Raw genomic sequence first — 26,638 nt, forward strand, 5'->3', positions numbered from 1 at the left:
TGAGGCCCTGAGCCTGGATCCCAGAGCCGGGCGCTCCCGTAAGCCCGGCAGGGCCTGGAGGCCTGCAGTGTGGGGCTGGCAGGTTCATTAATTACTATCGTGCTTTTATGGGCTGATCCTTAGGTGTGTGTGTGGGAACAGAACCCTGGTTTTCATTACGTCCCTTCTGGCTATTCAGATTATATACTGCTAAGGATCTTGTTTCTCTGCCTTTCATCTACCAGTAGAGTTCAACAGAGAAAATGCCTGCACTCTGTGTTTACAGGTATCATAGGAGAAAGGAATTTTAGAGCTGAAAGGGACTTAAATTTATCTAGTCCAGCCCCTCAACTTGTAGATGAGGGAACTGAGGCGTGGAGAGATTTAAGTGACTTCCCCAGGGTCACACCAATAGGATTAAAACCCAGTCTTCTTGCAAAAGGACAAATAGTGTACAATTCCATTCATATGAAATATCTAGCATAAGAAAATCCATAGAGACAAAAAGTAGAGAAAGGGGCAATGAGGGGCTATTGCTTAATGGGTACAGAATTTCTGTTTTGGATGATGAAGTTTTGATAATGGATGGAGGTAATGGTAGCACTATATTGTAACTGTAGTTAATGCTACTGTATTGCACATTTAGAAATGGTTAAACTGGCAGTTTTTATGGTAGATAAATATACCACAATTAAAAAAAAAAATCCAAGTCTTCTAATTCTCTTTATTTTGTACAGGATACCATCCTGCAGATAATATTTTTTCAGATTTTTCTCCATTGTTTAATAAAAGTCACAAATCAGAATTAGACAATTCTTGTCCCTCCTTTGAATGCCAAGGTCGTTGCTTGAATAGCCGTAGTTACAGCATTTTCTGTGTGGTTCTTACTTAATTCTTCTTTAGTAAAAGAGAGCTGAGGATGCTTCAGCATTGCACTGGGCAGAAGAGTGAGCACAATTAGCAGATTCAAATAGATACACAAAGCATCTCATGCAGGTTAATGGGAGATGTGCCTTTTTGAAGCAAAGCAGCCAGGGGAACCCAGGCACTTAAGAACTGGAAATGTAAAATGAATATGTGTTGCACACTTGTAGAGTGGCCAAGGGGCGCCTTCTTTTTTTTCAAGCAAAACAAAGGTTTTGTACTAAAACAACAAAGTAATATTCACCGTACTTGTACTTCAAGTGTACTTCCTCCCTGCAAGGCTGATGATTTCCTGGCCTCTCTAGACTCTTTGTTATTGTCTGAGGACCTCCTCTCACCAACACTTATTTAATAATGGCACTTTGGATTTTTAATATTTTATTTGATTTCTGTTTTATGGTATTTTTAATTGAACCCTGTTTTAATTGCCTTTTCTGCACACCAAGTGCCTGGATGGGGAAGGAAGGCTTTCTAAATGAAATGATTATTATTACTTCCTTTCTTTCTGCTCCGTCTTAATCAAATTGTAATTGATTCCATCCACATATAAGCCCTGATCCTCATGTGCATGTGTCAGAAAACAGCAAGTGTTGAGTAAGAATGAAATTTGTCACCATTATTACAGAATGAGAGAAGAAAATTGAGGCTAAGTTCTTGCTGTCAAGTTGAGCCATCAAAGCAGAGGGAAGCTCTTCAGATCCATCCACAGAGTATGAATAGTTGTACATGATTCCAGGTTACCCAGCCCCCGACTGACAAGTTTTCATAGATTTGAGAGCTAGAAGTGACCTGGAGAGATTTTTGGTCTCTCCCGTGTCCAGTCACAGCCCAAGGCAGATAGAATTTATCATGCACGTGCTCAGCTGTAGCCTCCATAAATAAAGGCACTTCCTTTATAGCTTTTCAGATTCTCAAGGGCGGTTATTGAGTTGCCCTTAGAATAAGATAGTAAGTGCCCCCATTCCCTTAAACTTCTACCCCTCCTCTACCCTTTGCCCCTCTATCCTATTAAAAAAATCTGACCTGTTTGTTTTATGCCCAGTCACTGTTTGCAAGGTGATTGCAGCCACCCCAAAAGAGCCTTAGTAGAAAATCACAAAACAAATCCAGCTCACGTAGACATGGCTTCTGGCCTAGCTGGGCCAGCCTCCTTCCTTCCCAACAAGTTGTTCAGTGGGTAGCCATTCATCAGTCTTGATAAAATGACTTAGCTTTGATGGTCGAAGGGAAAGATTGTCAATCTTGGGTAATTGCTTCAGGAGAAGAAAATTATCCTTTAAAAGGATGACCCTAGTCCTTAGTGATTTCTTCCTCTCCTTGGAACTTGCTAAAATACAGTTCTTTATTTCAAAGGCAATAAAAATGTGTTTGAGTTTCTACTCTGTACTGTTCACTGGGACTCGGGGAGGCATTGCAGGCCAAGCAAGGCAAATAAAATTGTCTTCTGTTCCTAATACTCCTTTGTTTCAGCAAAGATACTAACATGTTTTGAAGGCCTATTTTCCATCAGATCATGAAACCATCCACCACAGTTTCCTCCTACCAGACTGGGGCATCACAAGTAATAATCTCCCTATGACTGATGAGGGTGCTGTATTCAGAGAGGTTAAATAACTTGTCCAAGACCTGGATAACTTTTGTGAGGCAGAAGTGAAATTCAAAAGCCAGTCTTTCTCTAACCTGTCCCTTTTTATTGCCACCTTGGCAGGAAGTATTGGATGGTTTACACAGAGATCTGTTCTTGGGCTTGGACTCCTTGTAGCCTTTACCTAGGTGAAAAGAGAGAGTGGGTTAGAAGGAGAGAAACAGGGCCCAAAAAATATTCCAACAGACTAAGGACCCAAATGAAAGTCCAGCAGTGTGAATGGAAAGCAGGAAATGAATGAGAGGCATGGGAAACAGAGCATCCTTAGGATTTGGTGAATTGCATTTGGAGACAGGGAAGGGAGAATGGATTAGGTGAGACCAAGTATAGTCAGAAGGAAATGCCTATGAGTTCATTTTTAGAAATGCTGATTTTTAAAGTGCCAATGGAACACTATTGCAACAAAGGAATTGGAAATATAGGTCTGGAATGCAGGAGAAACATGGAACTGGAGTTTTGGGAATTTTCTGCTTGGAAATTAGGATAGACGCTAGTGAGAGAGAAAGTTCTCCACCTCCTTCTTTCTAAACGTTGAAGGGGGACCTTGAAGAATTCCATCATCAAAGAATGTAAGAATCAAGAAAAGGCAACCTCACTTAGAGAAATAAGGACAACAATGGTTCATTCTCATGGAAGGAAAAAAGGGAGAGAAAGTCAGCAAATTATACAGAAAAACAGAGAAAAGCCCATTGAATTTGTTAATTATGAGGTCCTTGATCAGAGACCTGTTAACCTCATAAAACATTCAAGTCAGTGACACCCTCTTCTGGCTTACTGAAAATAGTGGGACATGCAGTTTTTAAAAGCAGAATGATGGGCGGGCCATGGTGGCTCAGCAGGCAGAATTCTCACCTGCTATGCTGGAGACCTGGGTTCAATTCCCAGTGCCTGCCCATGTAAAAAAAAAAAAAAAAAAAAAGAGCAGAACAATGAGGGAAGCCCTTTTACCGGTGAAAACAACCCCAGTATGGCATTTATAGAACAGTGAGATAGAAAAACTGTCAGCTCAGCTGGCAGCTCAAGCTCAGCTTCATGGAAGTGCAGTTGCTTGATTGGGTTCACCCAGTCTACAAACTTGGAGGCGATCATGCTAATCAGACTCAAGAGAAACTGATTGAATCATAACACAAACCTTCTTGTTTACAGTGAGAAATATACTTACCAGTTGCAGCCAGAATAACTTATATGCACTTGTTGGAATTTGTCCCCTGAAGAACAGTCTCCAAGGAAGCCAAGTGAGAGTCAGAAGGTCACTTGGTGAACAGGGACTGTAAGAACAAAGTTCTTAGGAAGTGTCCTGTGTAAACCCCCAATAATCTGCAGTGACTTCTGTTATTACCCTTGTGACACTTTATTAGACATTTTTTTAACCATAACTGTCTCCCCATCCTGGACTGTGTGCTCTCTGAGGATAAATTCTATATCATACTCATCTTTGTATCCTGATGCATAATATTCTATGTCACAAATTAGACACCGAATAGTTATTGGATGGATGGATGGATGGATGGATGGATGGATGGATGGATGGATGGATGGATGGATGGATGGTTGGAGCATCATATAGAAAGATGGGTGGATGTGCAGATGGAAGGTTGATTAGATTAGATAATAGTTTTCTTAGTCATAATTGCATTTGGAACATGATTCCCTAAGATTACTTGAGTCACTTGGATTGAAAGGAGTTCTTCAAGAACTCGCCAGCCCTGCATTTACAGGCAGTTTGTGGGCTACTTATGCAGTTGATTCGTCCTATTCTTTACATTTTAGTTATTTTCCCTTGTGATTTTTCTCTAATAAAATAACCTCTTAAGGTTCTGAAGGCACTATGTTGAACAGTAATGACAGTAACACCCAACATTTATACAGCCTTTTGTTGTGCTTTTTAAATACTTGTTTAAGTATAATCCTCATTGAAACAGTGAGAGGAGTGAGTATTTGAAGCCCTATTTTACTGATGGGGCCTGAAGCAGTGAGTTGAGAAGCCTGATCAAGACCCAAATCCTGACTTCTGGTAACAGGACTCATGTTTTCTGAGTCCAGCCATGGCGCCTATGTATCGTCTCCAGTGTATCTCCACACTTGACAGGAATTGCTAGTGACCTGCTTGCTTGCTCTCTTGATCCATTTTCCTTGTGACTAAAATATTAGTCAGCAAACATGAAGAGTTACTTAAATGTCAGGTTTCTTCATGAGGTTTTTCATTGTTTGGAGATGTTCTAATTCATTTTTGCTAAAACCGAAGGCTGTGCCTTTTCTCCAGGTTATTTCCTCCATTATATTTCCATCCTTGTCCTGAAACTCCCCTCCTTTGGGGCCTATTCCTGTGCAGTTAGAACAGTGGTTCAGGAGTGGATGAGGGGATGGAAGTTGAAATCACTCCCCTGCCCCCATTATTAATTGTGCAAAGTCATTTTTCCATGAACGTAGATAGACCTTTCATTCTCCCAGTGTGTCCTGTCAAAAGTGCTCTTTCATTCACCGTAATTGTAGTTATGTCTCTGTATACTTCCTCCTCTAGAGGTGTAAGACCATGAAGACAAAACAATGGCCAAACCTTTGGATTCAATAAAAGAAAGAGGGCAAGGAGAGGGGCAGCAGCTGTCATAGGAGATGCCTGTTTTTTAAGAAACAAAACTTATCAATATGTGAGAAGTGGGTGAAAATGACTCAGTTAACTCTTACTTTTCTTTTTCTCCTCCTTTCCTTTGTCCTCTGACCCTCATGTAGCAACACTGGAGAAATCCCTCTAATTAATTATGGGACCTGGAAAGATAGAATCAGTGCAGAAAGGGGCTTGGGAGAGTAGTAAGGTGTTTTTGTTTTGTTTTTAGGTAGGGGGGTTGAGGCACATAGCCCATACTCCTGGAGAAGAATCTGGGTCTATTTCTTGGCTCAGTAACTCCAAAATACACTAGCAAGTCTTTCAGTGATCTTGAAAACCAAATGAAGAAAGAGAACAACTTAGCTTTCCCTGTCAGGCTCTTGGAAGAGAAGCTCAAACACCTGATATATTCATGCCCTTTTAGCTCTGAGATCAAGCTAAGTCTTTGTCATTCTCTGAATGAAAAAGGGAAAAAATAAAATAAAAGCTATCTTCCCAAAGGAGACACCAGTTATTGAAGGCTATTAGAAAATATCAGATACTTTTCTTCTGTCAGACAGGTACAGAATGAATTGGTTCACACCAGTGCGACCCAGGACTGGGTAGGGCTCCCATGTGCCGCACTTTGCCCCCCACGTGTACTCGCCTTGAGAAATGCCTCAGTGATAGGGTTAAGAGTCTGCTTTCAGATTATCGGCGGGGGAAAGGGAAGGTGGTGTACCTCAGGTGTTGAACATGGTTTAGGAGCAAAATGCATCTAGGCTGGATTTTAAATGGGTATATACTTCTAATTTTGACATGCCTTCTGCCTGGCAGTTGTGAGAACTACCGTGCAATTCTGTAACACCTTCTTGACCCATTACCTTTTAGGGAACGGGGAACATCTTCCTCCTATTCCTGCAATGCAAAGTTAGAATCATCTATTTCTTCTTCTAGAAGCCTTTAGGAGAAATAATAGTAGTAGCAAGTGTTTTTATGCATTGGGCACCTACTGTGTATCTGCTCATGCATTAGCTAAAGATGACTTCATCTTTATCCTCCATGGTCTAACCGTGGGCCATATCCTACAGCTAAGATCCTGGGGTTCAGAGGTTACTTATGTAATGGAGCCAGCCTTGGAGTCAGGGATTTGAACCTGCTCTTTCCACTAGGCCACGTTTTCCGGAATCACAGATGCCAATTTCGCAGGCTCCCTGATTGGGCAGCTTCCACCTCCCGTCCGCAGGTGTTCATCTGCCTGAAGGGAAGGGGAGTGCCTGAGAAAGGAATGTTCCTGCATCGGTGAAAAAAGTGTCCTAGCCTCTTGTCTTGCCTTCATATTCACAAGTGTTCATTTCTTTCTTTCTCTTTTTTTATTCTTCTTAGGAATGATGAGTGACAGATTAATATATGTCTAACTACATGTCTCGGAAATCAAAAGGAAGGTGCTGTCAGAATCACTTGTCAGAAAATGAGATTAGGCACACTTGTCATTTGCTGAGGATTGCAGTCTTTCAGAGATAAGGTTTCATTTAATGAGGGTAAAAAGCCTTCTTTTAAAAAAAGAAAAGGGAATGAGGGAATGAGGGCGAGGTAGGGGAGAAGGTGTGCCGATTCTTTTTCCTGGCGGCAGCCAATTGTTTTATCACCTGGTGTGATGCCCTGGCACCTGATCAGCACTGATAATGGTTGCCTGGCCTTCCCCACCTCTTCTGCTGCTGAGCCACTCAAGAGCAACTGCTTGTTACCTCTTTTGCCTCTCTTTGGAAACTGAAGCTCCCTTTCCTATAGGGAGAGGGAGCTAAGCATGTACTCTAGATTTAAAAGCAGGCTCAGGAAAGCAGGCGATATAAAGAAAATGTATAGTCACATTTCCCAACAAACTAGAAAGAACCCACAATGGATTTCTGTGAGATATGGAACTTGTCTGACAAGTGAAGGGTAACTAATGAGGAATAGAGCTAGATCCCACTGCAACCAATTGTGTTTTGTTGTGGAAAATATTTATCAAGTTATTTTGCATTTGTTGATTCTCTTAAAACTGACATAGTAAGAGCTCCTGGTATGTGACTTGATAGACCTCATACACCCCACATTTCAGTTGAAAATTTCTGTCCACTTGTTATGCTTCTCACTATACCTCTGGCATGGCCCACACTACAGAAATATTTCACACTAATCTCTCCCTCCCCCAATAATCATTTACTTTACATTCATAGACCATTCTGTCCATGGGAAATGAATTAAAGTACAGGTAGAGTGAGATCAGCCTCTGAAATTAACAACTTTATATTGTAGAATGCCAATGACTAAGCAGACAATATATATCTAAGAACATTTTGTTCTAGTTATTGACTCCAAATTTTAGTGGTATGAAAACCACCACCGTTTTATTAGAATCACGGATTCTCTGGGTCAAGCATTTGGACAGGGTACAACAGGAATATCTTGTGTCTGCTCCACGAAGTGTGGATGTCCCTGAATGGGGGATGGGGCGCGGACTAGAATCATCTGAAGGCTTCTTCGCTCACGTGTCTGGCCCCTGCACCAGCAAGACTCCAGGTTGGCCTCAGCTGGGACTGTCCCCTGTGACACAGGCATATCTTGTCCACACAGCGTGGACTTTTCACAGACTGGTAACCCTGTTCTAGGAGGGGGTTTCCTCAGTGGGGAAGACCACGAGGCTTTTGATCTAACCTTGGAAGGTCGCATAGATCCCCTTCTCCACTGAGCCAAAGCAGTCATGAGCCTGCCATGTTCTAAAATGTTAATACTGTAAAAGTCTCTGTCTGCTTGTATTTTAGGTCATTGCTTACCGACAGAATGGTCTATGAATGTAAAGTAAATGACATTTAGATTGTTTTCTACTGACTTAGCATAAATGGTTACTCTTCATTTAAAAAATGTATATGTGTGTATACACACACAGAGAGAGAGAGAGAGAGAGAGAGAGAGAGCACCCACACACAGTTTAATTGCATTGGCAGTTTGAGGGGTGGTGTGCCAGATTTCTGCTCTCTGCTGCAAACAATTTTAAATAGACACGTGGACTTAGCCTAAATGTTTACCTTTCTCTTTCTTTACAGTCCTTCTCCATTACACTTCTCAAAAATAGTCTGAATTTACTGCCTTTATTTTACCACTTCATTTCGTTACTCAACTTTTATTATTTAATCTAGTTTCTACCTCATCCTCTTACTGCTTTCTAGGTGTTTGCCAAAGACCTCCTAAATTACCAATCTAACTTTTCTCAGTCCTTGTCTTCTGATACCTCTAAAGTGTTTGCCATTTTTCAGTTCCCCTTCTTCTGGAAATCTTGCCCTTCCTTGGATTGTGTAGCAATGTACTTTCTTGAGTCCCCGTTTTACACCATTCTTTCTGTGGCTCCCTCTCCAACCCAGTAAACATGGACATTGGATGTTATCTGGATATTGTTCCCTGTTCCTCCCCACTTCAGACCTTTCGTCTTGGTACTTACTTAATCTCTACAGGTTCAGCTCTCAGCTGTTTGCCGAGGACACCCCACTTCATCTGCAAATCCCATCCCTCCTGGGTTACAGTCCTGACCTTCTGACCACCACTGGACTTCTCTCACAATATTTTGAATTCATCTTGTCCTAAGCAATTTCTTCATATTTCCCTACAAGCCTCCTCATGCTGTGTGTTTCTAATTTCAACTAGTTCTTTAAGCTATAAATCTCAACACCTCTGTTTCTTGCTTCCCCCTTCCAGTCATTTGTCTGGCTCTTTTAATTCTGTGTCTTCAGTGTTTTGCCTCACCTTACCTTCACCCCTGCTGATCCTGCTCTTCTGTTGGATGCGCCTTTTGTCCTCAGGTCACTTTTCTGGTGTCTCTAGACAGCTATCATCATCTGCCTTCTAGTTACTCACGTATGTTGCCTTCTACCGCTCCTAAATTGGAAATTCCCTAAGGGCAAAGAACATGTTTGTTTCTTTTCTTTTCTTTCCTTTTTCTTTCTTTCTTTTTCTTTTTCCTTTATTTTTTGGCATGAATCCCACACTCTATAAAAGTGTCCTTAGTGAACAAATGCCTTCTAGCATATGGCACAAAGATTAATCATATAATATGTTGCAAACTGTTGGCATTAAGGAAAGGTTCTAATGAGATTCAGAAGCTAACATGGGGGTTCAGCTTCTGCTGCCATTGTGGCTGGAGGGCGGCCCAGGGGTGGGTCCTAGCTCTCCCCCAAGATGAGGAGCCTGGGGCCACCAGAGGTGAAATGATGAGTTATCCAGGTCACACGGCTAATTCAGTAGCAGAGCTGGGATGAGAACCCAGGCTTCCTGCCTCCCAAGATAGTTAAAATGAGTCTGTGGAAGCAAACCCCCAGTGACTTCTTAAAGCAAATTATAGGATGGCCAGTTGTGGTAAAATGAAATTCTGGAGTAGATTATCTAGGCTTCTGGCTTGCCTGGAGGCTACATGAGTGTAGCATCCTGGAGCAGATGGAGGAGTATTTAAATGGACAACTGAAGAAGTGTGGGGAGGCATTTATCTAAGGAAACAATGAGCTGTACATAGTGCACAGAAGAGAAGGATGTGAAGACACCAGAGGAGCAGTACTTTTCATACTTGGATATGTTTTTTATGAGATGTGTTTTTTGGCTCTTTTGTTATCTAATTTGTTCTGTTTTCATAATAGTGATTTTTCACTGATATGGAAGTAAGATAAATGTATACACTTGTTGGATTTAATTGTAAAGAGTTCTTTCACATTATGTTTCAGCGATTTTCTTTTACCTCTATGCCAGTATAAAGAAAGAAAAGAGAGTTTTTAAAAGATATATAAAGTCTATTTTTTCCTACGAGATTATTTAACTTAAGGTCAAGCAATGTCATTTGCTTTGCCTTGCTTTATTTCTTTGGCTGACCAAACAGTGTATCTAATGCACATATAATTTAAACTTTTCAGAGGTGTCTTTTGGAAAAAAAAAAACCTAATGTCCCAAATGTATGTCCAAATCTTGCCTTGCCTATCACCTCTCCTTCAAAGACACACCTGAGAGAATAATACATATAAGTAATAGTAATAATGATAATAGATATATTTATATTTATTGAGATATATTTAATAGATATATTATTGAGTGCTTATTATGGGCTAGATATTGTTCTAATTTAATCCTCACAGCAACTCTATGACTAGGGACAATAGACATTCCATCTATAGGTAAAGAAATAATAAAAGACAAAAATTCAAAATACCATTTTAGTGTTAATTCTGTGAATGTTTAGTACCCCAAAACAAGCCTCTTTGTAGTCTGTGCTGGAGCAAGTAAGTGCCTGAGGCTCACAATCAGAGCAGATCTTCTACCTTTCCTTTAGTCCAAATTTTACCATTCGTTGGCCACCCAGCTCATAGAAACATCGAAGGGTCTTCTGCCTTCTGAACCTATCATCGCTAGGCCTGGAAGCAGCAGGAAGCAGAAGAGAAGAACCAAGCACGTATAGACTTTTTAACACATATGTAATTTTTCAAGGCACAGAAACACTGTCCACTAGTACACATGGCCCAATCAGTGTCTTCAAAGCTAACCACCCAGATTAGCAACATGAGGAAAGCACTAGAAGGAAAGCTGGGAGAGTGGGTTTGCCTTTTCCCCAATGCAAACATTAAATGACTAGATAAATGAATGGCTACTCCATGGTATGTGTGCCTTAATACGGTGCAAAAGTAATAAGAGAAAGTAAATGTGGCAAAATGTTAACAATTGAGTGTAAGTGAAGAGTTTGGGGGTATTAGTCATACTATCCTTTCATCTTTTCTGTAAGTTTGAAATTTTTCAAAATAAAAAATTGGGATAATTTTTTTAAGAGCTGTAATTATGGAAGTATTGATAACTTTATAAGGTTGGGAATCCACAATAAATACATAGGGAAGAGTTCTGAAGCTAGGAATTTTCTGGTCTATCAAAGAGGGAATCAGAGAAAGAAGGGAAGAAGTGGAATTTGAGACATATGGTGCTTCTTTGGGGGGATGCTTGGTCTGCCTGAGAGGCTAATTTAAAACTAAATCTTATCCCTGGATCCCACAGCTCTTAATGTGACCCAAACTTTCCATTACCAAATTCTGGGGATTTAAATTTTGATATTGTGCACTTGAATCTGGAATGTCTCATCGGCTAAAGATCTTTCCTATTGAGGCCACATGTGCCTGTGCAATGAGTTCTTTTCAAGCCAAACTTTCATGTTAAAAAAAAATATCTGAGAAGAAATACATGTGGTCCTCTTCCCCTTCAAGCCCAGTCCAGGCTATTTATTGTTTTATTTGATTGTTGAGAAGTCAGAGATGACTAAATTGGTTCCCAATGTGGTCTGCACATTTCCTTGGCTAGGAATGGTCTGATTAAGACAAAGCCCAGCTTAGAATTTAGCAGAGTTCTTATTTCTGTGGGTGTGGGTGTGGAGAGGATGTATGTATTTTTTTTCCTTTATTTCAGACGTCCTTCCCCTACAGATTTCATATTAAAGAGTGCATAACGACACAGCCACCTTTTTGGTTTTGCTTTTAAAGCACAAAGTTGACAAATGTGTTTAATAGGCTCTTCATATCAAGTGACAGTGGCTCACAGTCCAAAAAGCTCATTTCTCCCTTTAGTATTTTGATGAGGAAGTGGAATTGTTCTCACCAGTTGGAAGGAATAACTGCACATCATAGTTTTGCATACTTCTGATATTTCTTTGAGTTATCAGGAAATTCTAAGAGAGTGGGGGCCCCCCAAAAGGTAAGTTGAACATTATGCACTACTTAGAAAATAATGTAAACTCCAAGAAAATGGAAAATATTATTTTCTAATTCAGAAACTGTTGTCAGTTTATAAACTATGTAATAGATCATATAAAATATCAGGATCTTATGAATGGAAGAGATAAAGAGATTATTTATCCCAACTTGTATGCATTTTAATGGTGAAGGAAAGGTTAAATTACTTACCCAAAGCCGCAACTAGAAGGGACTGGACTATTGCTAAAACCCAGGTCTCCTGACCTTGCAAATCCTGTGCCATAGTCTTTCAGCACCTAATCTTCCCTGTAATGGTCTACAATAGCCCTGCAAATGGTTTTTAAAACTCACCAGAGTCTGCTGCTAATGAGGATCAGGTCAGCTCTCTAAGTCCCATATAGGTCAATTATTTGCAATCGTTTTCCTGGCCTCATGTTGTACTCTTAAACCCAGCCAGTCATTTCACAAATGCATGTCGTCAGCTGTAAGTGAGAACTGGTAACAGAGAGAAAATCCATCACCACTTGTACTAATGGAAAAACAACTTGGGGCGCACAGCCTACTAGAATGTTGTTTGTAGCTTGATCTTTGTATAAGAAGGACAACATCATAAATTAAGCTAAAAGCTACCAGCTAGGAACTGTATTTTTACCAACCTCCCCTTCGCCAAGAAAACTCATTGCCAGGAAAATAAATAGCATTCTTCCCCAGCAGCACAAAAGAAAAGTCTTGTAACTTATAGGCGAGTGGCTATTTGAAAGGCTGGCTACAATTTTCGTGTTTTACTAACACTTGTAATTAAATCCGTCAACTTCCTCTAAGAGTCTGTGTAAATACCAGATGCTCACTAAATTTTTTTTTCCTTGAGAATATGAAAAGTTGTATACTAGCAGTAAAGGAACTTCAAAGGAGGTGCAAAACTGGGTGAAAGTGAGGCCCTGAGGGCCCATGCTTGCTTCCTTGTGAATTTTCTGGAATTTTCAAATGAGGACAGCCCAGCCCACTTGGAAAACACAGGCCCCTTCTCTATCTCTCCCCTTGGCCGTTGCAGTTAGGTTGACATCTTTGCCCTGGTTCAGGAGCAGATGGCTGTGAGTGGGGCGTGGTGAATGGGGAGAAGACGGCAGGCCTGGCGGGAGGTGTGCACGAAAGGGAAGAGAAGGCCATGCCTCTTGCTCCCTGCCTGGCTCAGCCCGCTTTTCATGTGCTGCTGATGCTGCCCCCACCAGCTGTCACTTGGATTCATGCAGTCAATTGTCTAGGGAGTCAGAGGACGAGGTTTGGGATGTCTCTGGGCAAATCCACCCTTGCTACTGGGGGTGGGAAATCCTCTTCGAGCACATGTACAGCTCAGAGGGGATGAGATACATACTACTCTTTTCTCCCCCTTCCTTATACAAAGAAGTGCAGCTTTTTTGTCCCTGAGGTGATGGTATTTCAGCAGCCCGCAAAGCAATCCCTGTTTGCTTTTCCAGAATTAAATGTAGTTGCTTAGAACTGATATTACCTAAGGAGGAAGCCAAGGAAGTGTTAAGTGAATCATAAAAGACAATCAACATACCTGCTGGTATTTAAATTTTAGTGTATTAGAGTGTGGGTTTCTTGGCACATTTGTAATGCAAAAACTGGGGAAGGGTGCTCTGCCTCCTCCCACCAATCCAGTCCCAGCAGATTCAAACCAGTTTTTATGAATTTTCTTTAAAATATTTCATATCCCTAAAGTATTAGCAGAGCAGTCATACCCTGTGGGCAACCCCCAGCCCTCCCCCACTTATAAACTGCCCCTGGCCTTGGGCCTGTTTCCCATTAGTTTTGTTGGCCATGTTGGCATAAAGGGGATTCATTTCATAAACCCAAGGCTCTCCTGAATGCATGAGTGTGTGCAAGTGAATGAGGAGTGAAAGGATGCAGCCCATGGCCCACACCACCTCAGCTACTTTCAGTTTCTATTTGAAACCCAAATCACAGAAGAGCTGTCAGATGACAGCTGTGCATTTGGTAGAAATGAGAATTCCAGATTTTATGCTAATTTGGTTTCAGGTTCCTTTGAACCTGCAGTTTATGGGGCTATGCTTAAAACTGCAATCTGTTTTGGATAATAAAGACTTTTTAGTTTTGCAAACATTCCCAGCCTCCAAAAGGAAAGGGAGAGATCAGATTTATCCTTTCATTCATATTGTCATATTAAGTTTTCTTCTGCTTTATCAAATAGAAAACTTTTCCTTATTTTGACAAAGATTTTTCTTATTTCAGGATTTGTCGTTATTTTTATTTCCATAGCATTTTTTTCTCTGACTTCAGGGTCTTTGCTGTTCCTTTGCAGAGCAGGAGAGCAAAGGGGATGCTCATAAATGTGTTTTATCCTGGCCTGTGTTCACCTTCCTTCCTTTCTCTGAATGTTTGGGCTGATCCAGGTATAGCTACCTATAACTATATAACAAAACACAAATTTAGTAGCTTAGAAAAACAACATTCTCTGCTCACAGTTTTGCAGTTTGGACAGGGATCTCTACAGTCAACTTGTCGCTGTTCCCCATGGCGTAAACTAAGGCAAGCTCAGCTGGGGATGGAGGATCCGTGCCCAAGATGGCTTACATACAGGGATGGCACATTGCGACTGGTGTCAGCTAGGAACTCAGCCAAGCCTCAGTTCTCCTCCTTGAGAGCTGCTGATGCTACCTCAAAACATGGTGGCTGAGTTCCAAGAAGAAGGAAGCAGAAGTTTTATTACCTGAGCTCTCAAGTTCCAGAATATCACTCCTTCCATATTCTATTGGGCAAAGCAATTGCGGGCCCCACCCAGATTCCAGGGTAGGGGCACAAGTTCCTCCTTTCTATGAGAGGAATGACGTGCACCTACAGAATTATTTAGAGCAATGTTTGGAAACGAGCTACCCCAATAGTTAATGTGGAATATTAATTTGTAATTTTTCAAGAGATTTTACACATGCTGTGTTTTTAGCATTATGGTGATGAGTTACTTTGTTATGTGGAGTCCAAAACTAGTGGCGGTTTGTGGAAAGAACTTTACAATTTAGCTTATGTTTGAGGTAGTGTTTTCATTCTCTTTGTTTTGGTTGGTAGAGTCATTCATTCATTAACTCATTGATCTAATCCCTATTTGTTGATTATTACACGTGAGGTATGAGAGTATTAAATATTGAGGGGCATGGAGATAGTGGTTGTGGTGTTCAGGGGTGTGTGTGTGTGTGTGTGTGTGTGTGTAAGGGCACAGTCCTGGCCCTCAGGTCACTGACTCTACAGACTTCTCTCCAAAGCAGTGTCTTGTTTCCACTAAGGAAATGTATGCCTCTGAAGGAATGACCCAGAGGTGAACCAAGAAACAGGTCATACACGTCATACAGTGTCTTGAGTATGTTTCTCTTAGGACCAGCAGAAGAAATTGCTGGTTTAATTCATTTGCATGATAAGCCTATAGATAGAGACTCTCAGGACCAGCAAGGAGCTGGCAGGTCTTTGAGGGTATGCAGGCTTACCTTGACCCTAGGTAGCAGCAGCATAATGGTCATAACAACTGGCATTTGCATAGCACTTGACAGTTTGCAAAGTTTGCTCATTTGATTCAGAAACTCACAGAGATGGAGGCTATTGGAATGGCCATATTGGAGATTCCCACTGTATTCTGATAGCTGTAGAAAGGACAGGAAGAAAACCTCAGTCCAGAGCAAGGGTGAAAAATCAAAACTATTGATCAAGAGGTATGTTTTCAAGATAACTAAGCCAAGGAAATCCTGTGACAGCCCAGCTCCACCTAAACCCCAGAAACTGTTTTACCCAAACACTGGAATCAAATGTTTTGTTCTTGCCCAACAACAAAAATTCCTGCAAATAAATATTTGGACCATCAGATTACTCCATAATGAAGCTAAAATTGAAAGCTGCATTAGGCAATGTGCTAGTATAGATGCAGGAATAAAATACCCAGTACCATAAAGATGACTGATTCTTTGAGGTAGCATATTACCTGAAAAAGATAGCAAGACTTTGAAAAAAAGTTGTGGAATATGAGCTGACATGCAATTGGCCACCATTGCTCGTGTCACATTTGTAAATTATGTTAATGTGGGATGTCAGTAACCTTTCAAACTCCAAAACCTATGAAGGGCAACCGCTCACATATCCTAGTAGTATTCATATGGCTTAAAGATGGCTCTGCTATAACCCTTGGGATCTTGACACCTGGATAGATTTTGGACATCAGAATTTATTTTGACTTAGATTTAAAATGACATATTTTAGTATTGAGAGTCTATGGAATATCAGGTTTGGCCAAGGGAGTGAGAATTCAAGAATTGAATAGTAGTTACCAGCAAAGTGAATTGCAGAATATGATACAGTGAAGAAGATTCTGAAGATACTTGGTAGAGAGTCATGTAATCCTGACTCCTCTCTTTCCAAAGGGCATTCTGTACTCTCTAGATCAATGCCCTCATCTGAAACATGAAGGAGATTAGCAGTCGTTCTGTTTACCTCACAAGATTGGCATAGGAGCAGGTGACATAGTTGCAAATATTTTTTGGAAATATATGTTACTATAAGCATGTATGACAGCTCCCTTATCAGAGGCTGAATCTTTGAGCCAATAAATGGCACCATCGCATATATTTAGTATATTTCATGGCTGTACTACTTCGAAAGCTGCCGTATGTGATATACCAGAAATGGAATGACTTTTAAAAAGGAGAATTTATTAAGTTGCAAGTTTACAGTTCTAAGGGTTGTGAAAATGTCCAAATGAAGGCATCAGGAAAGATACCTTGGTTCAAGAAGGCCAGTGATGTTCAGGGTTTCTCTCTCCCTGGAAAGGCATGTGGCAATGTCTGATAGCTTTCTCTCCTCATTTCTTAAGGCTTCTTCAATGACTTTTCCAGGGCTCTGTCCATTCTGGTTGCTCTAAAGCTTTTCCAAAATGGTTCCCTCTTAAAAAGCTCCAGTAAGCAACACTACCTTGAATGGGGGGAATACCATCGCCATGGAAACCAACCTTTCAAAAGGTTGGCCCACAATTGGGTGGGTCACATCTCCATAGAAACAATCATAATGGTCCCACCCACCAATATTGAATGAGGATTAAAGGGCATGTTTTTTCTGGGGTATATAATAGCTTCCAACCAGCACAGCGGCCCATGCTTTTTTTCCTGGATTCACTAGCTTGTAGTTGATTTCTCCCTTCCTTCCATGTCAATCACTGAAATAAAGATGAGAATCATACTTGGGCCTGATCCAGACTTAGAAAAGCAACAGTCTTTCCCTAGGACCAACCAAAGCTAGAAATAAAAAGTCCTCAAATCAGACACAGAGAAACAGTTTTCCCTCAGTGTAAAACTTAACTGAAATTATAATAATGTGCCTAGTAGGACTTGCCTACCATGTTGGGGGACTCAAATAAGGTCATATCTTCTTTAAGCATCTGCGGGTTCAGAAACCCCTTTCCCTGTCCTGAATTGTTGAAATTTTGAGGCATTCATTCAGTCTAAAGTGACTAAAACACCTCTTATGGAAAGACCTGGAAATATGATTTGTTCACCAGGACTCCCCAGATTTCCATAGCAGGTGTTTTAACACATCTGTTGAAACACAGACAGTTACATCCCTGCCTGACACTGCAGGGACTCCCTTCCTTGGGCCACAGCTTTCTCAAGGGCTGTGCCCACACCTGGGAGCCTATGGCTACAGCTCTTAATTTATACATGGGCATGGTGGCAGCCCTTGTTTCCTGAGTGAGCCCGAGCCTCAGCACTCCTCCAACTCCTTCCTTCAAAGCACATTCCTCTCTGGGGCCATACCTGGCAACAGACCTTGCAGCTGTTTCAGCCCAGCAAAAAGAACAGGCAAGGCCACCTTTGTCCAGCTACCTAAAGGACTTTTTCTCTTTTTTGCTCTCTCCTTAGAGGAGTGGGTGCTTGACAACGTTGTCAACCTTGACAACTAAGTGGGGCCACTGTAAGTCAGTCTTCCTGAAATAAGGAATATCTTCTCCTCGGTGACTTGCAGCTTAATGTAATGATGAAGATAAGACAGTGTTCCAGGTGCTTTCTATATATTAACTCATTTAACCCTCACACAGTTGAGATGAAGTACACGCTGTTATTGCCCTATTTTACAGATGATGAAACTGAGGCAGAGATATATCAAGTAATGTGTCTACTGTCACGTAGTCAAAAGAGGAGAGTGGTGGATGAGCCAGGATTTAAACCGAGCAGTTCTGTATCAGTGGCTAAATTTTTAACTACTACACCAACTACTTCCTAGTTACCTCCAAAACAGAGAAATGGTTGGCACCAGTTGCAAGGCCTTTCTAACCAGGTACCCTGGTATAAAAAGCACAAAAATAAATGCTTATTGAGTGGCTGCTCTGTGCCAAGCACAGTTCTAAGGATTGTACTGCATTATTTTATTTAATGCTTACACCAACACTCTGTCAGAGTTAAATTCTCTTAGCTCCATTGTACAGATGAGGAAAATGAGACTTAAGAAAGTTAAGTCACTACTCAAGATCCACAGCTATCTTGAAAGAGATTGGATTCAAATAAACCCGAGTCCTCCTAATTTCAAGTCCATATTCCTAGCCACCAGGCCAGGGTCCATGAATTTTTAAACCTAATAGCCTGCTTAAGAATCAGATGCTGGGCTAATTTAGGCAAAGGCAACTAAAGGAAACTTCTTGCAAAAAGCATCTTTTCCATTTTCACACCTTACTTTCTTCAGTTTCACCCTTTGTCATCTTCAGTGACTTATTTATGTGTGTGTTGTTCATTGACTCATCCTTTTAGCTCATGCAGACATTTTATACACATTTTTTAAATTTTAATTTCCTTCCTGTTTCCATTTCCAGTGGAAATAGTGGAAGGAATCAAGTGCCAGGCATTTGAACAGGTGACTAAGACAGAGTGAGTACCTCTCCTCAGGAAGGGTAGATTCCATAGCAAATGCATGCCTGTAGACCCCAGATTACAAACACCCATTAATATTAAATGATGTAACAGAGGAGTTTACAAAGTACAGGTAAAAACCAGGAAGACGTGCTCAGGGTAGGCAGACAGGTTTCATAGTTCTCATCTTCTGCACTCTGGTAAGACGGAAGATGAGCTACACAGAGACAGTTGTGTGACAGGAGTAGAGAGTTGGATTTATTTTTATTTTTCATTGCCTTTCTTTGTGGGATTATCAGATTGGAAATATTAATATTTTAATGTAGATTTGGTGCTTAAGTAAGGTATATTTTATGATTTTTTTAAAAACTTTTTTCCTTCATAGTTTATAGTACACTATGAAGTTTGAAAGTAAAATTCTTTTTTTTTCTTTTTGACTTCTGCACTTGGAAAATATTTATTCACCCTGCATCTCCATAGTAGACATCATAAACTAACTCAGTTCAGTTTATTTACTTTCCTCTTGTTGCAGCCCTGTGATCAATTGTAGCAACACAGGCATATAATGTACAGGTTTTTTCTTTACAACAGTAGTAAGAGCATGAGCTATTGCAACCGCCTTTCAGAGTAATAAGTAATAAAGCTTCCATTTAAAAAAATTGCCCATTCAGGAGGGGCATGGAGCAGAGGGGTTTGTGGGTCCCTGAGGTTGACTAGCCATGTGTTGCTAAAGGAGGAAAGCATAACCCATAGTGGAAAATGATTGGCCTCCAGAGGAAGAATTCCTAGGACCCGGAAAGAGTTTATTCCTGGGCTGGACAGCATGGAAGGTAGAAGGTAAGGAATAAGCAGAAGTGAGAAGCAGGACAACCTTGGCTACAGGGGAGGGCAGCTTGCTTCCTGGTGGCAAGCGACCTATTTACTCTGGTTTGTGACATTAGCTAGGATTCTTGGTCAACAGCCAGGGTGAAGGCAGTGTGTGCAAGTCAAAATGCAGGTCCTTCTGGGCCTCTCAGTAGTTGTCTTCTGCCCCAAGTCACCCCTCCATTTCACTAGTTACCCAGACACTTATCAGGTGCCTCCAGTCTTACTAGCATGTGGGATGTATCTCAGCCATGTATTTTCTCTGTCATGTGTATCTATTGAGCTGGGCCACCTAGTACTGTACTGGGTACACAATGTGTAAACAGATTCCAAGTTGTGAATTATATTCATAAGAAACCAGGTAGATTCAGAAAGAAGGCATTTCACAGGGAATAGACTGGCATTATACCCTCACAGATAGATAATTAAGTGCTGGACACAGTCTCTAGCCACACGTCTGTTAAGTATACTGTTGCTGTGGCATGAACAGAGTGCGAGGTATACGGCTTATGTAGGCAAACAGAAAATTACATGGAGGTGTGGTGAGTATCCCACACAATGAACAACAACACAACAAGCTTCAGCACCAATAAGGAGTCATTTTTATAGTCATCAGCAGAGTATGGCTCTCTTTAGCTATAAATTACAATTCAACATATCAAAATGGCATAATCAGGATACATTCTATTGTATGTTTTAAGAAAATGAAGCCCTCATTATTAGGGGATTGATCTCATCTCACTCTTAAATTTTACTTACTCAAAGTTGGACTTGATAATCAAGAAGCTCCCTCCAGCTGTATGGTGTTACTCAGGCTACCCAACACCCAGACTTAGACCCATCCGCAGGGATTGTCTGCAGTGTGGACTCTCTTGTAGAGAATGGTGCAAACCACTGTCACTTCTATTTGTGATTGGTTTTGCTTTTGACATTCATGTGGTTATTTTTATTATCATAGTGGTCCTTACTTAGAGACTCCAGTAAAAGGCATCATGGGATTGCAGCCATACCATAATATACTTTTATCTTGTTCTCCACAGTAATCAAAATAAGCATGCCATCTTTAATGGTAATATCCAAAACAGAAATTCTGCTTACCAAGCTCCAGGTGCTGTTACTGACAATAGCCCTATGAGGTAGGTCCTGTTGTCATCTCATTACACATAAGGAAACTGAGGCACAGAGAGTGACAAGGTTTGCTTAAGGTCTCATGGTCCAGAAATGGCAGTGCCATGATTCCATCCTGGTGCCTGGTTCTAGAGTTCCAGCTCTTAACCTCTACCTGCAGAGCAGAGAGAAACTTGGATTTTCAGAGCATGGGGAACTTTAGAATTTGCAAAGAATCAAGCTTCCTGGAGATGCAGAAATAAGCCAGGCAAGGTTCTTTCTTTCCCAAAGGTAGTTAGAAATAGAACTCATATACCATGACTCTTCTTTAGTGATCTTTTAAACTACATAATTTAAAATCAAGGCTTTAAGATGATTTTGTAAAGACTTCCCTCATCCTTTAAACCATCTCAAGAATCTCCCAGCATGTGCCCTGTTGGGTGGGATGCTTGAAATACATATTATTTATGAGGAGGAATGCTATGAAATTAATGATCTTTCTTTGTATAAAATGCTCAAAGAAGACCAGAATTTGCATGGAATATTTTATCAAAGTATGCTGAGACAAAGTCTGATAATTTGCAATCCAAACTGAATCACATCTCACATTTTAAGCTTTAAAATTTTGCCATTTTAGATTGATTTAGGAGAACTTCTAATGTTTGTTAAACCCAGTTTATCTTTAGATATATTTTGAGATTTTCGGAAGAAGACTTCATATTTTTAATTAGTTTGCTTTTGCTTCTTTTTAACTTTTAGTTGATTAATCCATAAATTTGGCTCAGGTATTGGTCAGATATTAAAAATAGTTTTTATTTCTGAAATAATTAATCTATAACTGGAAAGGTTGTTGAGTCTACATTTCTGTTATCTGCTGCTTGTTACAGTTCCCATTTTGTAAGACTTACTCTCCCGAGATCTGGTTCGGAGGCAGAAGGCGATGAAGAATGTGTGTCTAGGACGTTAAACCTCCTGAGTATAATAGGCGTGATGATGTGCTCCAGACTTTGACTTTGTAATCTTTAGATTAAAATTCCAATAAAGGGAAGCTCAGTTTCTCAAGAAAAAAAAGTAAAACTATAATGAATCTATCTGATTCTTTTAAGTCAGATCTCTGACCAGGATCTAATCACCCAGTGTGTGGGTTATCAAGAACTTCCTGTTTCTCATAAAGTCTTGCACCTCTTCCCCTCCAATTCTGACATTGATTTCCCCAACCTTCCAGAAAGGAGTGGGAGCAGAGCAACCTGGAAACCAGTCATTGTAGATACTCAAGAACTATCCCAGGCTTGATCTGAAGCCTAATCCGTGATGACCAGAGATGACAATCAAATCCCAGGCATGATAAGTGTCAGATAAGTGTCCACTGCCTGACAAAAGCATTCTAGAGGGCTAAATGTTAGTTTACTTGTAGGAAACCCGGCAGGAGCTAAACAGCAATTTCTCTCTGGGATATTGATTTTATTAGCATAACAAGACCAAAAAATCCATCCCATTTTGATTGCCCTAAAAGAAACATTTTCATGTGTTTTCTTGAGATTTAATGTTTGCCTTTGAGCTGTCTTGCTATTTTAGAAACAGCTTCAGAATGAATGCCCCCTACTTTGAGGGCCTGATCTGGGTTGTGTGACATCTATAATGTCACAAAATTTACACCTTCTGAGGCTCCGTTTTTTCTAACTTCTCAGGGGATGGGGGTAGAGAAAAATAATTCTCTATAACTAATCTTCTTTTAAAATTTTTGAACACCACAGAGTGTTGCTAATTGGCGGGTGGACCTAGAGAAAAAGGGCCCTTTATTTCCAAAATTATTCTTATATAGGGGTTAAAGGGGAAAAAAAAATACAGCAAGCACCTCTTTTTCCCCCCTTGAGAGGTTTTTCAAGAGTGCAGTGAAATCAAACAGTGCTGGATGTGCAACTCCAAAGAAGTTAGGAGGAGACATCGTTGCTTTAAACCAGTCACCACCCCATTTGTATGGTGGGCAGAATCTCTCCGAAGCCGAGTTCCTCTCTTCTCTTTCCCAGCTGTGCTCCAGGTAACAGCGACAGTGGGAGAGAAATGAGGAACTGCTAGCTTCCCTCCCATTCCACTCAGGTGTGCTGGCTCTAGCCTAGAACTCTCGTAGTTGCAATCTAGGCTCTGCTTGTTCTTGCTCCCAGGTTACTTTAGCAACTTTTCCTTGGTGACCCCACCAAGCTGTCGGTGTGGAATTAAAACTCCAGATGTTTGCAGAGGGTCTCCTCACTTCCATGCCTGGCCTAAGCTCTCTGGTTAGGATAGTGAGAAAGGAAGCCTGAATTCTGCGGAGGGCTTCCTCTAGGCTGGACAGAAGGGAGCTCCGTGCTCTGGCGGGGGTGCCTTGCTCAGGGGAATCCACCGCCAGCCATATTTGTGGTCATTCAGCCCCAGATGCAAGGCCGTGCACTGGACTCCAGGTGCCACAGTGATGATAAATAGCATGTACTCGCTGCTCATTTAACGAGGCTTCTAGGTTTTGGCATTGTTTTAATCCTTTCCTTACCTCTGATAGACGCCAGGGGAACCAACCGGTTCCACTTTCGTGGATGTGCAGAGTACAGATACCAGCGGATTTGAAGGCGTCAGGGGAAGGGCGGGGAAATCGGATTTGTCAGCGTCCAATTCATGCACTCAGTTATCCGTAAGACCTAGCAAACTGCGGCCAGTCTCGGACCCGGCTGGGGAAGGGGTTTGACGACGACCTTTCTGTTCTAATAACAGGGTTCTGAGCAGCCCCCCCCCCTCCATTTTCAACAAAGCAACTATTTATTGAGCACCTACTATGTGCCAGGCCTTTTCTATTCATGACTTTCTCATTTAGCCCTCGCAACCCGCCCAGAGAGGCAGCTCCCTGCAGTTGTGACTGGCCTAGTCTTGTTCCACCCCAGGCTGCGGGCCTGCTGCTCCGCCGCGCGGCCTTAAGAGCGGCAACTGCCGGGAGGGCGCGGAGCGTGGCAGTTCCCGCCGCGTCCGCCCGCGGGGAAGCATCCGTGGGGACCAAGAGCCCGAGCCGCGGGGGGAGTGACAGCTGTCGATGTCACGCCCGGGGACTGCGCCCCCGCAGGGCCGACCCGGCTCCGGGGCCGAGAGGAGGGGCCGCGCGGGGCGGGGCGCGCGGGGCGGGGCGGGGCGGGGCGGAGGAGGGGCGGCGGCACCGGCTGCTCGGGCTTGGCGAGGAAGTCCCGCTCCGAGAGCTGCGAGCGTCTGGAAGAGGCGCGCTCGGCGCAGTTGGGAACCGAAGTCCGGAGCGAGGGCCCCCCGGCGCCACCGCCCCCTCCTGCCACACGTCCAGGCCGGGAGTCCGCGGCGCCAGCGAGCTGGAGGCGCGTCCCGGCGGTCGCCGCCGATGGAGTTCACTTGAGCTGTGAGCCGGCGGGAAAGGCAGGCGCCCGCGAGCGGAGCGCGGGTCGGAGCCGAGCCAGCCGGGCGCTCGCTCCCCCGGCCGTCCGCCCGCCAGCTCCGGCCAGGAGGCGCCGCCAGTCCCACGCAGCCCGCCCAGAGTCCCGGCCGCTGCAGCGCCTCCCGCGTCGCGGGCCTGCGAGATCCGCGAGAAAGACTCCCGACGCGTCTCCGTCCAGCGCCCCGGCGGCGGCGGCGGCGGCGGAACAAGAACTCGTTAGCCCGCAGCGCTGCCGGAGAGGCGGCACCGGCAGTCGGGAGCTCGAGGCGGTCGCCAGGGAGAAGCCGCCGCCGCGGTGCGCCCTCCTCCTCCTCCTCCTCCTCCCTCTCCCTCCTCCCTCCCTCCGCACATGGTCTCCTTTGTCCTGTCGCCGCCGCCGCCGCCTCGCTCTTAGCTTCGCGCGCCGCGGCGGCGGCTCGGGCCGCTCCTCTCCACCTCGCCGGTCTGCCCGGGACGCTCTCCTACGAGTCCCCGCCGCGCCCGCCCGGCCCCCGCGCGGGGCAGGAGCGCCAGGAGGGAGAGGGCGAGCGCGGGGCCGGGGCGCCCTCGGCGGGCGCGCTCCCTCCGCCCGCCGCCTGGCCTCGCCTCGGCCGCGCTGGATGTGTGCGCGCGGCGCCGGCTCTCGGCCGCCCACGAGGAACTGCTCCCGCACGGATTTGGTTCGCGTGGATCCGCTTTCAGACTTTCGGAAGGAGGGAGAGACGCTCGCAGACGGAGCCCAGTCGGAGTTGGGCGTTTTCTCTTTGCGTGTTTGGTGGCTTCCCCCTCTGACTCCGATGAGCCCCCATCGTGAGCCCTGCTAAGGAACCAAACCATGAACTTGGGGCTGACAGGACCGCTTAACCCTTTACAACCAGGTAATCCAGCTCGGTAGGCGCGGCTCCCTTGCCCGACGCCCGCGGTCGGAAGGGAGGCGGCCGGGCCGGGGCTCTTTTGTTGCGGCGGCCGGGCCCGCGAGCAGGGGTGGCAGGGGCGGGCTCCTCCCGTCTGGCGCGCCCGCGCCCCCCTTCGTCACCCCTCCTCCCGGCCTTCCTCCCTCCCTTCCTCCCTCCGCGGCCTGGTCGCCCGCCTTTGTATTCCCCCCCCTACGCCGGCCGGGCTCAGCCGGAGAGCCGCGGCGGGGGCGGCCGGGAGCTGCGCGGTCCTGCCTGGGAGGCCGGGGCCGCCCTGGAGCCTGTGCGCCCCGAGGGGCCCCGCCTGGCGCGGCCCGGGGGCCTGGGCGCTGCGCCGCTCGTTTGCCGGCTGGGGGCTCCGGCACAGCTCGCCTCTCCCGCGCCGCGGTCTGAAGCCCGGGTCCGCACGCTGTGCGAAGGGAAGCGAAAGGAGATGTGGTCTCGGGATCGACAGTTGGTGAAAGAACTCGCGTCGAAGTTTCAGGGAGGCTTCTGCTTCCATCCCGAGTCTCTCTTCCTGCCAGTGCGAGTGCGGGCCGCCGCCTCGGGTCTGCGCACCAAAGGGATTCAGGTGGACCCGGCGCGGGAGCGGCCGCGTCCCATCCCTGTCTGCACTGAAGCCTTCTCATTCGTTTTTCTCTTTCTCCGCTTTCCTTCCTCCGGTGTTTGACTTGTTTAACTTTTCTCTAAGCTTCAACATACGGCTTCTAGTCATTTTTTTAGTATTTAAAAAAACGTCGCTCCCCCTCCCCCGCCCTCCCAGTAAAAGTCAGCCAAAAGAGAGCTTTGTTTTCTGTCAGTTTTTAGATTTAGTCCCTTCACCGAGCGAGGCGGGGGAGGGGGGCCAAAGCGAGAAGCGAGATGGCGAGCAAAATGTAAAGACGCTCAGCGTTTCAAGGTACTCCCGTGGTAAAAACGGAGAGAAGTAAGACCTTCCGGGAGGTTTGCTGGAAAAACTCCGCTTCCCTAATTGTCTGCTCACCGCGTTTCCATTAATCGTTCCATGGTTAAAAAGGAAAAAATGTCATCCAGGAGTATGGTCCAGGTAATAGAAGGAAATGTAGACTTAAAAAAAGAAAGAAAACGTCCCAAAGATTACGATCCAAGGAGCCAAATAATTTGCACACACCCTCCAAAAGCATAAGAGAAGTAAAGTTCATCGAGGAAAAGCAAAGAAAATTCTTGTAGTTTCACTTAAGACTTTGGCTGAGAAGCTCCTTTCTGACTTTTCAGGTGGATCTGCCACATTTTAAGCACCTGGATAACGGAAAGAAAGAAGCCTGGCTCTTTTTATCTTTAGCGAAAATCCCATTGTCGTAATTTTCTTTGGGTGTTTTTCTAGGGAGATTTTTTTGAGACTCCCCTCCCCCAATCGCAAGAAGCATCAATTCAGGCTTTGTGACATGTATCAGTAAATTGCAGGGTACAACAAGCTTCTATTAGAAGGCATCCTCCTAAACCTCTAAATGTCCTGTCAGGATTATTTCCTTAACTTACTGGTTGGCATCATAATGATCACATTCTCAAGTTTGGTTCAGATGAAAAATCACTTCGGTGCCTCTTTGAGAATACCTGGTGTAGC

The 26,638-nt window shown here is 43.8% G+C and overlaps 1 protein-coding gene and 1 long non-coding RNA gene across 5 annotated transcripts in view; one reads left to right on the top strand and one right to left on the bottom strand.

Moving 5' to 3' along the window:
• AUTS2 (activator of transcription and developmental regulator AUTS2) overlaps positions 1-26,638 on the top strand; it is a 1,196,629-nt gene that overhangs the window by 1,074,611 nt on the left and 95,380 nt on the right. The gene's annotated exons all lie outside the window — the stretch shown is intronic.
• Positions 8,941-16,837, bottom strand: LOC143667147 (uncharacterized). The gene is made up of 5 exons (XR_013167898.1): positions 16,656-16,837; positions 15,376-15,528; positions 12,230-12,373; positions 10,360-10,561; positions 8,941-9,060 (listed from the first exon to the last, which is right to left on the bottom strand). It is a non-coding gene; the product is annotated as an uncharacterized LOC143667147 (long non-coding RNA).

The sequence above is a fragment of the Tamandua tetradactyla genome, chromosome 23 (assembly GCF_023851605.1).
Source record: "Tamandua tetradactyla isolate mTamTet1 chromosome 23, mTamTet1.pri, whole genome shotgun sequence".
Classification (NCBI taxonomy): Eukaryota; Metazoa; Chordata; class Mammalia; order Pilosa; family Myrmecophagidae; genus Tamandua; species Tamandua tetradactyla.